This window comes from Panulirus ornatus, chromosome 59 (genome assembly GCF_036320965.1).
Source record: "Panulirus ornatus isolate Po-2019 chromosome 59, ASM3632096v1, whole genome shotgun sequence".
Lineage (NCBI taxonomy): Eukaryota > Metazoa > Arthropoda > Malacostraca > Decapoda > Palinuridae > Panulirus > Panulirus ornatus.
Window position 1 is genome coordinate 11,326,538 of NC_092282.1, and position 15,031 is coordinate 11,341,568.

The 15,031-nt window shown below is 44.9% G+C and overlaps 1 protein-coding gene across 1 annotated transcript in view; it reads right to left on the minus strand.

Moving 5' to 3' along the window:
* Positions 1 to 15,031, minus strand: part of LOC139767326 (uncharacterized) — a 206,833-nt gene that overhangs the window by 121,463 nt on the left and 70,339 nt on the right. Inside the window, exon 2 of the mRNA XM_071696625.1 lies at positions 14,207 to 14,298. The gene's annotated coding sequence lies outside the window, so the exon portion shown is untranslated. The remainder of the gene's footprint in view (positions 1 to 14,206; positions 14,299 to 15,031) is intronic.

Sequence of the window (15,031 nt, forward strand, 5' to 3'; positions counted from 1 at the left end):
ACACACACAAGAACACTGCACTCCATATAGCCTTCGGTATATACTCCAGCCAGCAGTATATGCTTCAGCCCTCAGTACATACTGCAGTCGGAGGTATATACGCCAGCTTGCAATATATACTCCAGCCTGCAATATATATATATATATATATATATATATATATATATATATATATATATATATATATATATATGACACCATAGCCACCAGAAACACCCCAGCCCACGGGAACACCCCAGCCTCCAGTAAGACCCCTTGCAGCAGGTACTGGAGAAGTACACCCCCCACACCCTCTGGACCTCAAAGCGAGTCATTCACTTCACCTCACCTCTCTCCACCCGCGGCATACGGTCCACTTTTCCCTACACAACCTCTGACCTCCATCCCTCCATTAGTCTCACTCGTTCAAAGACTACCATAATGCTCACCCTCATCCAACTTTATGGCGACTCCCTCACGCCTTATACATAAGCCATGGCACCGTCATCTACCATCATCTACCATCATCCCAACGTATGATCACCTGCGGATTATCCATCATCTACCATCATCTACCATCATCCCAACGTATGATCACCTGCGGATTATCCATCATCACTATTTTTCTCTTTTATTCCAGAAAAAAATCCTCCAATCAATCTATCTTTCCAACAGTAGGGGGTGGGATGGGAGACTGCGAACACCTTCAAGTTGGGCATTCGATAGATCTTATCCCTCCTTCCCACCAGCCAACTGTAGCCGTGGACACTTCAGCCCTGTGTGCTCATTCTCTTAACCACCCCATCACAATCCTAAACGACCTTAACCACCCATCACAATCCTAAACGACCTTTTCTTCATCCATGTCATCCACTTCACCACAGTGACCGAGTCGATTTACTTGGCCTCCTCCTTCACACTTCATTACAATGATATCTGGTAACTGTGTCTCGCTGAGAGAGAACCTCTTGGCATTAAAACGGCGTCATCTGCATATATACAGCACTAAGGGACGAGACGTGAACACGATAGTACGACTCTTGAACACGATGGTACAACCTTTCAGTATGGTGGTTTGGTCTTTGACCTGATCATTTAGTTGGTCAGGTCAAAAAGGCCTGGATATCATACCCCATGACACGTACCGATGTGTTTAATGATGGTGTCTTCGTGATCAAAGGTCGTGCAGTCGAGATTTAAGGGGCCGTACCGTCGTGCTCCAGGCCGACCGTCGTGCCTCCGAGCCGTACCGTCGTGCTCCAGGGCCGTACCGTCGTGCTTCAAGGTCGTACCATCGTGCTTCAGGGCCGTACCATCGTGCTTCAGGGCCGTACCGTCGTGCTTCAAGGTCGTACCGTCGTGCTTCAGGGCCGTACCGTCGTGCTTCAAGGCCGTACCGTCGTGCTTAAAATATCGCGTCGCCTATTTTCATTCCTATCACACGTTACGCTTATGAGAATATTAGAAAATGAGAGACGAAATAAACGAACAGAAAACGCAAAATCGCTCAAGGAACGACATAAAATGAATCAGATAAATGAATAAACATTTGCAATGAAGGAAATGAATACGCTACTCATAAATAATCCAAACACAACATGAGCTGAAGGTTTCATTCATTCTTTCACACCATCAAACTCGCACACCATAATTAATTCCCCCACACCCACCGTGGATATAGTCTCCCCCACATTATTCAACAGTTTACAATGTGTACAAAAAACAAACAAAAAAAAAACCCCGAGGGTTTATTTCATTCCTTTCGTACACGCTTTAATAAAGGCCTAACCCAAAATTAGACTTTAACACAATGTAATTCGACGTCTTATGTGTCTTAAACATTCTCCATTCCTTTTCAAAGTGCCAAAATATAATGATAATAATGATGATAATATAATGACAAAGATAATAGTACTAATAATAACTTATATGATCATCAATATCATCATTATTACACTCCCTAAGCTGCTTGATGCTCCGCATGCCCCCACCCTCGCAATCGCTACACCCACATACACCTTACCGGGTAAACTTAACAGACTTTTTTCCCTCTGTAATTCGAGGATTCACTTTATCCCCCTTGGCTGTATATATAAAGGCACTACAGAGGCGGTCTGGTAGATCCCAAGGCATCTCACCGTGAGCCAAACACACAATGACAAGCCTGACTAATCAACCAACCATACTGTTACTCCCTTTCTTGAGAAATTCCGTTATACTCCCATCCACTCTAGCCGCTTTGCCGCACTCCTTCTTATGAAAGGTTTTCGCCACCTCCTCTCTTTTCACTAAAGCAAAGGCCATGATTTTCTCCCTAGTCGGCGATACTTCGTCCCAGGCGTCCCACATTTGCCACCTCATCAAATAAAATGTTGAACTTCGTGAAAATACTCACTCCGTCTCCTCTTCTTCACCTCTTCTTTGCCTATCATCACTCCCCTATTAGCTTCCCTTTGTTTCTCGTTCTCCTCAAGCTTGACTTTCTCTCATCCCATTTCCTATTGTTCCTCTTTTCTAGCCGCTGCGCGCTCCTGTTGACATTCCACCGCTTTCTCTTATACACCTCCCAGTCACTCGCATTTCTTCCCTGCAGATGCCGCCCATACAGAACATAATAAGTTAATCACCATCTTCTACGTTCGGAATAATACCCTCAAAACTGCCACATCACCGAATCTTGCATTCAAATCTCTCACTGATTAAGAGCAGATCCCTTGTATCAAAATTCCTACAGCACTCTCTCGGTTCATCCCAGACGACTTGCCTCTCTTCCTCACTCCTTTATCACTCACCTCACACAACTTTTATTCTCAACCACAGCAGTCTAGAGCTCACTTCCTTGCAACTCTTTCGCACACTTTCCTAACGCTCTCTTCATCAGACATGCTACCCTAGCTTTGCTCTCCAACGCACACGAACCCCAGACATCCCAAAACCATTCTTTCCTCTTCCCCTTGACAACGACTCACAACCAGAACATCCACTTTCCACTCCTCAGACACATCACCTATGTCTCCCTTCTCCTCATCCTGGTCACATCCACGCACATTCAGACACCACAGCCCCAAAGCCTTCGAGGATCACTCCTCCCTAGGCTCCTCCTTCTGTTTCTCCTTTTAGAGGTTGACTTTACAAGGAAGGGCGGGTTTCCAGCCCCACCCCAGCTCCCGTTCCTATCAGCCACCTCCTTTTATCTGCAGGAGATACGTTGGTAGTTTCCTCAAAACCCCCTCCCTCCAGGGATGAAGGAAACTTGTGATTTCGGATAAAGGATCGTGTGAGTGACGTGGTGTCAAGTGTTAGGCGAAGGATGGAGAGGAGGAGGAGGAGGAGGTTTCGTGGTTACGGACTGAGTCCTAGCGACTCACATAACTGGGCCAGTTTATTATCATTATCATTATTATCATCATTGTTACTGCTACTGCTACTACTACTACTATGATCATTATTACTATTATTATTATTATTATCATTATCATTATTACTATTATTATTATCATTATTATCATTATTATTATATTATTATCATTATTATCAATTTCATTATTATCATTATTATTATTATTATCATTATTATTATTATTATCATTATTATTATTATTTTTATCATTATTACTATCATTATTATCATTATTATTATCGCTATTAATATCAATGCTAATCTGACAAGTATGGTTTGATTAAAGAATCATGGACGGTGAATATCATAAATGTGTACGTTTTAACCACTGTATAATCTTATAACATTATTAAATCACCTTTTCATTCTAGCCTTTTTTTACCATCAAATCATTTTCTTGCATGTTACGAAACAGTTCGAACGTAAAACTACATTTTTCCAAAAGTGTTTTTACCATACTTTTAACCTAAGTATACCTTATCCAGCCATATTTTTTCACCTGAGCACAATACTTTCCCAGAATATATTTTCTAACAAAGGATATTCTATCTTTTTTTTTCTTTGGGTAGTCCAAAGAAAAAAAAAACTTATGTAAACTTAAAACTAAGTCTAGGTGTGAGCAAGAGGGTCAGAGGAGAGCGACTTAAGACAACGACTAACGAGATGGAACGATAACGACTTAACTTGATGGAGCGACAACGACTATTTAACGTGATGGAACGACAAGAGACAAAGCAATACATTAGAACGAATACAGAGAGAAGCGACAACGACAAAGGGTACCAGAGAGCCGTGGTGGATGATACCTTCCCCCCTTGGTCAAACTGGCTCACACACGGCGACAACAGAGCCAGTCAATTCCTTACGACAAAAAAACAAGTGAGGCAGGTCGCACTGCGTGTGGTCGCTAGCAAACTTTGAAACCATCGCATCGCGTAACCCGTGTGTGTGTGTGTGTGTGTGTGATCTGACGGGATGGAGCGAGATTATCTAGGCACAGGAGAGTGAAGAGTTGAGGAAGGTGTTGTTTAAAAGACTTTGGACAACGGCGGAAGTAAGGGCACTGGAGCGGTGGCTTAGAAGGGTGAGAGTGGTGTACGCCAGCAACAGGATGCGCTAGTTAAAACACACGCTAGTAAAATCATGCTCTGGTTATGGCATGCTCTGGCAAAATCACACCTTGGCAAAAGTCTTCTCTATGGTAAATTCTCTCACGGGGGATGTGTCTGAGGGGACATTTTTTTGTCTCTGGTACAATAATATATATATATATATATATATATATATATATATATATATATATATATATATATATATATGAAATTGTGGCCATATTTTCCGTCTGTTCCTGTCGCTACCTCGCTAACGCGAGCAATGGCGAATACGAACACAACAGAAGAAGAAGTATAAAGTTATGACACAAATTTTCATTCTGTACGACCTCCTCAGTTGATGATGGCCATGAAATCGACCAACAATCTCATCATTCAGTCCAGTGGCGACTGGTTCATATCCTCATTCGGAATGCAGGACTCGAACCGAGCGTAAACATGACGCTCCGTCGGTGTGTGTGTGTGTGTGTGTGTGGTGAGGGGGAAGGAGATGTGTGATTATCTTAAGTGGCGTGCGACGCCACCAGCTCCAGTCTCGTTCCTGAGAGATGGTTTTCCTATTGTCAGGTGTGACCTGGTGGATGCCTAGGGGCAGCGGGTGTGACCTGGTGGATGGCTAGGAGCAGCAGGTGTGACCTGGTGGATGGCTAGGAGCAGCAGGTGTGACCTGGTGGATGGCTAGGAGCAGCAGGTGTGACCTGGTGGATGGCTATGAGCAGCAGGTGTGACCTGGTGGATGGCTAAGGGCAGCAGGTGTGGCCTGGTGGATGGCTAGGAGCAGCAGGTGTGACCTGGTGGATGGCTGGGAGCCACCTGTTCTTAACGCTACCTCGCTAACGCGAGAGATGGCGAAAAAGTATAAAAGAATAATAAATGAATAATATATATATATATATATATATATATATATATATATATATATATATATATATATATATATATATATATATATATATATATAAACTTACTTTTGCACAGGTTGTGAATATAGACAACATATAGAAGTTTTAGACGAGACTATGAATATAGACAGCATACAGAAGTTTTAGAAAGTTGTACGATAGTGAAGATGGGTTCAAAGGATAGTGAAGATGGGTCAAAAGATGGTTTCCCAGTAGTGTACTACTCCTTCCCCCCTATAGTTCAAGTAGGCGATTACAAATAGGTAATTACACATACCCACACGCTACACACACACACACACACACACACACACACACTAAACGACCTAATCCCAGATGATGGTGTTGTTAGGAAGTTTTTTTTTTTTTTTTTTTTTTGGCTAATAGCCAAAATTACCAAGGCTCAGCCAAGTATCTATAACCAGGAGATGATAGCAGAGGTGGCACTGCTGTTTTTAATCCCTGGAGGACGAGGGCACGACCCTCGAGCACGACGGTACGACCCTCGAGCACGACGGGTCAGCCCTTGAGCACGACGGTGCGACCCTTGAGCAGGACGGGACAACCCTTCAGCACGGCGGGACGACCTTTGAGCACGACGGGTCAGCCCTTGAGCACGACGGTACGGCCCTTGTGCACGACGGTACGACCCTCGAGCACGACGATACGACCCTTAAGCACGACAGTACGACCCTCGAGCACGACAGTACGACCATTGAGCACGACGATACGACCATTGAGCACGACGGTACGACCCTCGAACACGACGATTCGACCCTTAAGCACGTCGATACGACCCTCGAGCACGACGATACGACCCTCGAACACGACGATACGACCCTCGAACACGACGATACGACCTTTGAGCACGACGGTACGACTCTTAAGCACGACGATATGACCCTCGGACACGACTATACGACCCTCGAACACGACGATACGACCCTTAAGCACGACAATACGACCCTCGAGCACGACGATACGATCTGTACCTAAATGGATTGATCCAATGTTGGGCCAACCATACCCAAAGGGTCTTCACCCGTTGTGCTGAGGGGCCGTTGTGCTGGGTGAGTGGGTGGTTGGGGGGGAGGGTCGGTCGTTAAGCATACAGCCATTAGCAGGTTTTTACTGCTGGGAAGGTCTGCTAGGCAACACCTGCTGCCAACCATTATGGTCTAAGGATTCTCCCAAAAGACGATGCCAAACTCGGGGAAAAAGTTTTTATTAAATATATATATAATATCTATTTTCCTTTTTTGTCTTACTCTGATATTTCTTTAATGAGTGGGTGAAATTTTCAAGCTTAAAATCTAGGAGAAATGTTTGGCCTTTATATACACACACACACACACACACACACACACACACACACACACACACACACACACATGGCGTCCTAGCTACGTCTCTTCGGTGTATATCAACTGACTTGTTATTTTTCTTTCTTGTGTCTCCCCTGATGATGTGATTATTACACGAAAGTGCACTTGGGAACTTATCGGGTTTCATTTCCCCGTGGACTCATAGGAATATATATATATATATATATATATATATATATATATATATATATATATATATATATATATATATATATATATATATATGATCACTAGTTCGTAATGATAGTTATGAAGGTGAAATAGCCTTTCAGTAGGTGTTCATACAGCACGACATGTTACGTGGAGACAATCCACCTCATCATCAGGTGATGCCAGTACTTAACAATGTCATTCAAATCCCAACATCACACTTGGTTCCCGCCGTCCAACACCAATCAGTGTAGACCAACCACAGTCGAGCGGTAACTCCGGGATGCCAAACAACATCCGGGGCACTACAGCAGCCTTGTTAATGACGAGGATAAACTGCCAATCTCTACTCTAAAGACTCTCTTTATCCCATCCCTTCAAAGGCGGAGTCAAATCAACTCCCAAACTCGTGTCAGATCTCTTTTCATTCTGGCTCATGGGGGCAATCTGACCTCCATAACAGATCAAAATAAGTCAGTCAAAAAAATTTAGCGATTCAAAGATAAATATCGTTTTTAAAGAAGCTGAATTGCGATGGGCAATTGAGGTCAACACCTAGAGATAGCTTGGGAGTTCGCGACTTCTCATCCAATCACAAGAAGGAGGGAGATGGGACTGAACACGAAGAAAATGGGAGATAAGTCTCTTTACCCTTAAGATGGACTGAACACCAAGAAAAGAAAATGGGAGATAATTCTCTTTACCCGAGAGATGGACTGAACACCAAGGAAAGAAAATGGGAGATAGTCTCTTACCCGAAAGATGGACTGAACACGAAGAAAAGAAAATGGGAGATAAGTCTCTTTACCCTAACCCTGCAAGAAATACAAAAAATTCTCAATTTCTTTTGGAGGGATAATTACGGGCATTTTTGGAGGGATAATTATGGGCATTTTTGAAGGGATATTTGCGGGCATTTTGGAAGGATAATTACGGGCATTTTGGAGGGATAATTACGGGCATTTTTGGAGGGATAATTACGGGCATTTTTGGAGGGATAATTACTGGCATTTTTTGAGGTACTTTCGTCGGGTTGTGGTCTAGGTGGGGTCGTGGTGCTCAGGCGACCAACACGACGTTTAGGCCAGGGTTCGAATCCTATCAGGCAAGGAATCGATAGGAATTTCGTTATAATGAGAGAGAGAGAGAGAGAGAGAGAGAGAGAGAGAGAGAGAGAGAGAGAGAGAGAGAGAGAGAGAGTTATGTATGATACACAGACCACACAGACCCGTGGTCCAAATCGAGGTGGTCTGGCCTTAGCACTGCCTAGAGAGAGAGAGAGAGAGAGAGAGAGAGAGAGAGAGAGAGAGAGAGAGAGAGAGAGAGAGAGAGAGATAGCATATCTATCACAGCGGACGACATGCGCGGGTATTGACCAACTCCTCTTGAGTGGCCCTACACCTGACAGGTAACTGCCTAACTGCCTTGTTTCACTCTGACAGTCGAGAGACATCGTCTCTGCGGGCCAGTGAGAGACCACGAGTGGACATCTCTCGAGACTTTAAGAGAGACCTTACCCACCCGAGAGACACGAGGTCTCGACAACCATGTGGTCTCGGTCTCGTACATTACATTCGCCAATAGGTTACAGGACTTCGTCGTACATCCTATCTATATATCTATCTATCTGTCTCTTTATCTATCTATTTATCTATTCACCTATCTATCTGTTTATCTATATCTATCTATCTATCTATCTATCTATCTATCTATCTATCTATCTATATATATATATATATATATGAAGAATAATGTTCAGTCAAGTAGATGGTATGCAGGAGGGAGTGTCAGAAGGGATTTGGCTGGAGTTGATGCTCTTCATAATGCTCCTCAAGTCTGCTACTGGAGGCTATGTCGTCCCTCAAGGATTTACACCCCATTAGCATTTTTCCTCGTTGTTGATCTTATAGTGTACTCGAGGTGGGAAAAGTGCTAATTGTCGAGGCACACGCAGGGTAATCTCCCTACCTCCACTTGTATACATGACCCTTTTTCTCCCTCCCTCCCTCTTTCTTTCATACATGGGTGGCCATTTCCTGTGCAAGGAGTGGTAGCGTCTGGAATAGACGTAAAAAATGGCCTCGTTCGCTCACATGCATTCTCTAGTTGTTGTGTATAATGCACTGACCTCACAGCTCCTTACTCACAAAGAGGCCCTACAGACTCTTTCCGTGGTTATCCCCCTTAACTGCTTCATATTCCCTGGTTCAACCTACCGACGGCGCGTCGTTTCCCGTATATCACATTGCCCCAATTCTTTCTATCCCTTGCAAGCCACCTGTATGTTCAGGCCCTAAAAGTCCACAACATCTCTCACTCCATCCTTCCATCTCCTCTTTGGTTTTCCCCCCTTTTCCTTGTCCCCTCCACTTCTGACATGTATACCATTTTAGTCATCTTGTCTTCACTCATCCTCTCCATACGTCCAAACCATTTCAGCCCATCCTCCTTAGCTCTCTCGTACATACAACTCTTACAAACGCACTTCGCTCTTACCCTATCATGACCAACCCTCCTTACACCACGTATCGTCCTCAGACATTTCATTTCTAACACATTCACCCTATTCTTCACGTTTTTGTCTATGGCTCACGCCTTGCTATCATACAGCACCGACGGGGCTACTACACCATCAAACATACCCATCTTTGCCCTTGAAGACAGAGACCTCTATTTCTACACATTTCTCAGTGCTCCCAGGACCACTGCCCCCTTATCCACCCTATGGCTTACTTCACCGCCCATGGTTAACCCTTCGCTTCCATAATCACTCCCAGGTATATTCAAAACACTCCACTTCCTCCAATTTCTCTCCATCCAGACTTGCACCCCACGTAATCTGTCTCTATTCACTACTAGTCCTAATATAACCTTGCTTATACTCGCATTTCCATTCATATATTGTGTACATAAGAATGAACGTAAACAGACCAAACACAGCTTCCATATGGGGTAACAGATGCATAAATGCACAAATAAACCATCATCATAAAACGAAAATTCACCAGCCAATCTCTCCCCTCTCCAGTCCATGAAGAAATAATATATACTTGTGGTGGAGTCCTGGACTAACTTCCAGTCTCTCTCTCTCTCTCTCTCTCTCTCTCTCTCTCTCTCTCTCTCTCTCTCTCTCTCTCTCTCTATTATAATTCGGGTCCCCTCCCCCCTTGAAAAAAAAGGTGAGAGAGGACCATAACGGAATTTGGGAATCATAATTAGAAAACTTCGAAATTAATTTCCCATTTTTTTCTCTCTCTTCTCCTCCAGACTTGGGTGGAGAAGTTCTGGTTATTCATTATCTCTCTCTCTCTCTCTCTCTCTCTCTCTCTCTCTCTCTCTCTCTCTCTCTCTCTCTCTCTCTCTCTCTCTCTCCGGGTCGTATGTATATGTTTATCTTATTCTCTCTGTCTTTAAGGCGACTTCTATCGACTTGCTTCGCTCGATGTAATTGAAACAGCTTGCAAGCTTTTGACCTCCCTCTGACAACACCTAACAAGCCTTTGACCTCCCTCTGACAACATTGTAAGCTTTTCATATCCTGACAGCACCTGTAAGCTTTTCACCTCTTGACAGCACCTGTAAGCTTTTCCACCTCTTGACAACACCTGTAAGCTTTTCACCTCCGTCTCATGACAGCTTGTAAGCGTCCCTGCTCTGTGACAACCCTTGCCAAATCCAGTGCCATCTCACAACACACATATTTATCTTTTCTTTACCTTTACATCAAGAGAAGTTCGGGGAAAACTCCTCCTCTCCAAACACGTCTGCCCGAGTCTCCAAGATACAATCATAACACTGTTGGTGTATTCTTAAAGAATCGTGTGTGTGTGTGTGTGTGTGTGTGTGTGTGTGTGTGTGTGTGTGTGTGTGTGTGTGTGTGTGTCTGTGTGTGTGTCTCCAGCAGCACGGCACAGCCGTGTCTTTAAGGCGAGAGAAAACGGATGCTTGGAAAATGGGAGTAAAGAAAATGAGATTCACTTACAGAAGAGGGGTTGCCTACGTGTTTAAAACCAGTGCACGTCACTGACATACGAAGTTCATCCCATTTTCTTAAGGAAGTATACCACTAGTATACCCCTAAAGGTTTTATAAAGGCATTTATACCCATAGTGTCACCAGTCACTCGCTAATATAAGGGAAGTATAGCAGTGGTATGAAAAGTCATTTACATTCATTAAGGAAGTATACCACTAGTATATCCCACGTACATAGGAGCAACATACCACTGGTATTGAGCCACTTATAAGTGCAGCATACACCACGTATATAAGGGCAGCATACCCCATGTACATAAGGGCAGCATACCCCACGTACATAAGAGCAGCATACCCCACGTCTATAAGGGCAGCATACCCCATGTACATAAGTGCAGCATACCCCATGTACATAAGGGCAGCATACCCCACGTACATAAGAGCAGCACACCCCACGTCTATAAGGGCAGCATACCCCACGTCTATAAGTGCAGCATACCCCACGTCTATAAGGGCAGCATACCCCACGTATATAAGGGCAGCATACCTCACGTACATAAAGGCAGCATACCCCACGTATATAAGGGCAGCATACCCCACGTATATAAGGGCAGCATACCCCATGTACATAAGTGCAGCATACCCCACGTATATAAGTGCAGCATACCCCACGTATATAAGGGCAGCATACCTCACGTACATAAGTGCAGCATACCCCACGTATATAAGGGCAGCATACCCCACGTATATAAGAGCAGCATACCCCACGTACATAAGTGCAGCATACCCCACGTATATAAGGGCAGCATACCCCAGGTATATAAGGGCAGCATACCCCAGGTATATAAGGGCAGCATACCCCACTTATATAGGGGCAGCATACCCCACGTACATAAGTGCAGCATACCCCACGTATATAAGGGCAGCATACCCCACGTATATAAGGGCAGCATACCCCACTTATATAGGGGCAGCATACCCCACGTATATAAGTGCAGCATACCCCACGTATATAAGAGCAGCATACCCCACGTATATAAGAGCAGCATACCCCACGTATATAAGTGCAGCATACCCCACGTATATAAGGGCAGCATACCTCACGTACATAAGTGCAGCATACCCCATGTACATAAGAGCAGCATACCCCACGTCTATAAGGGCAGCATACCCCATGTACATAAGTGCAGCATACCCCATGTACATAAGAGCAGCATACCCCACGTATATAAGTGCAACATGCTACTGAGATGTCTCGCCGCTACTGTACCCCAATGTCAAAAAGGGCAGCATGCCATTAGTAATGTTTACCCACCTTCATAAGGGCCATGAGCATGAGTGTATAAGGACAGCATGCCACTAGCATGAGCCACTCACCCTTAATAATGGCAGCATGCCACTAGTATGAGTCACCCACCTACACAGGGGGCAGCATGCCACTAGCATGAGCCACTCACCCTTAATAATGGCAGCATGCCACTAGTATGAGTCACCCACCTACATAGGGGGCAGCATGCCACTAGCACGAGAGGTCACACACTTTAAAGAAAGGCTTCACGCCTCCTACCAGTCCCCAGGCTCGTACTTAGATCAGGGCATCAATCTACAGATAAAAATGAATCTCCCACGAAGATAAGACAGTCTCCCCTCCCTCACGTAGATAAGGATATCATGCCACGAAGATAAGAGGATCATCCTACGTGGATAAGGTCATCATCCTAACGTACGTAAGGGAAGCCAGCAACTTACGAACCAATGGGTCACTCATAACCCTGACGGAGATGGGTAGTAGCAAGGCTGGGAGGTGTATAACCTCTGCTCGAAAACTTTAAAACCTTAAGGTCGAGATCACGATCGCGGACTTGGGGAGTGGCCGGCACTATGGACAAGACGTACGTAGGGCAACTCAGCCACTGAGTGGAGCAATGGAAGGCTGTAATGATGGCCTTCTTCGTGCAGGACGTGACCTGCTGCACACCACAAGCGGACCATCCAGGGTCCGACCTCTGACGGAGCAACAGGAGGGAATCGTCTGAGATTTGGATGACCGGGTTACACTGACCACAGGAGGAGGAGGAGGTGTGGGGTAGGAGACAGACAGTAGACTGAGGGTTCGACTGAGCTACACTGACCACAGGAGGAGGTGTGAGGGAGGAGACAGACTGTAGACTGGGAGGTTCGACTGTGCTACACTGACCACAGGAGGAGGTGTAAGGGAGGACATAAACAGTAGACTGAGGGTTCGATTGAGCTACACTGACCACAAGAGGAGGAGGAGGTACGGAGGACATAGACAGTAGTAGACTGGTGGGTTCGACTGAGCTACACTGACCACAGGAGGTGTGAGGGAGGACACAGACTGTAGACTGGGAGGTTCGACTGTGCTACACTGACCACAGGAGGAGGTGTAAGGGAGGACATAAACAGTAGACTGAGGGTTCGATTGAGCTACACTGACCACAAGAGGAGGAGGAGGTACGGAGGACATAGACAGTAGTAGACTGGGAGGTTTCGACTGTGCTAGACTGGGAGGTTTCGACTGTGCTACAGTGTCTCTTGGGGGAGAAAGGTGGAGTCGAAGCCAGCGTGTTGGGCGGGAGAACCAAAGACATGGAAAAATTTCCAGTTCCTTCGCTGGAATTACGACATATGGCCAGACTTGGCTTAATAGGAGAAATAATGGGAAGTTCATATACCGCGTGGTACGCTACTGTTAGTTCACATCAGCTGCCGTCGAAGAGAAGGTATGAGGGAAGAAAATGATTGCAGCGCGTCACAATAAAATATACCGATATTCTTTAACAAATCTTGAAAGTATCTAAATAAGTTTTTTTTTTTTTTCCTATAAAACCCTAGTTATACAACCGTATCCATACGAGCCTTCTCAATATTCATAAAAGCCGAAGATCAGGTTAGAAACGCAATAAAACCTATCGCGTCTCCCTCCTTTGTTGTGTTTTTAAGGCACTTTGAGATTCGAGTATAAACTGTGAACGGTGGAACGGAAGGTGGCCCCCTCCCCCTCCTTACAACCGAACGCTTACGAACACAACGAGAGGACTTGAGTGGCCCGGATATTTCCTCAGTTCCAATATGGCTAAAAGATATTTCCTCAGTTCCAGTATGGCTAAACAATGATAGACATTTACGGGGCCACTTTCCTTCGCGGATTACAACCCAAACCCTCATGTCGAAGGCAGAGACGCAACGAACCAGTAGCTTATCTCGCAAAAAGGCAAGGACATGGAGGAGGGATAAGGGGGTTGTACGACAGTTTCTTTACACTTATTTAAGTAGTACTTACGGCCCAAACGACGGGATGGTCGGGAGAGATATCGAGAGACACTCTTGCAAGGCTGGGTAGGTAGGTCGGTGATGGGTCATTCAGACAACCCTCTGGGAAAGAGAGATACAAGACATTAGTTCAGATATTGCCTCACTTTTAGGAGACTATCAACCTATACTGTTGCGAGTGATGGAAAATAAATAAAAAAAGAGAAAAGTTTGGCAATATCAGCTTCGGCTCGTAAGGTGCAAAGAGCGGAGGTGTGGAATATATTTACTTCGGCGTGGTGAAGACTGAAGATGAATGTGGAGGAGAGGGGAGTGAGGCGAGCTAGGTTTATTGTGGTGGCAATGGTCAATGACGGACGGGGGTCTAAGACGATAACTTATCGAAGTAACGGTATGACGGGATTGGGTGTACGTGAGTGAGGTTAACTAGAGGGAAGTCATACATACATACATATATATACAGGGGAGAAAGAATACTTCCTACGTATTCCCTGCGTGTCGTAGAAGGCGACTAAAAGCAGAGGGAGCGGGTGGCTGGAAATCCTCCCCTCTCGTTTTTTCTTTTTTTTTTTTCCAAAAGAAGGAACAGAGAAAGGGGCCAGGTGGGGATATTCCCTCTAAGGCCCAGTCCTCTGTTCTTAACGCTACCTCGCTAATGCGGGAAATGGCGAATAGTATAAAAAGATATATATATGTGTGCGTGTGCGTGTGTGTGTGTGTGTGTTTTTCTTTTTCACTCCCCCCCTACCCCCAATGCGTATCTCTTCCCCGCTAATGTTCATCCTCCCGAATACATTATGTTAATTACCTTGTGTTAATTTCTCGTTAGTCATGC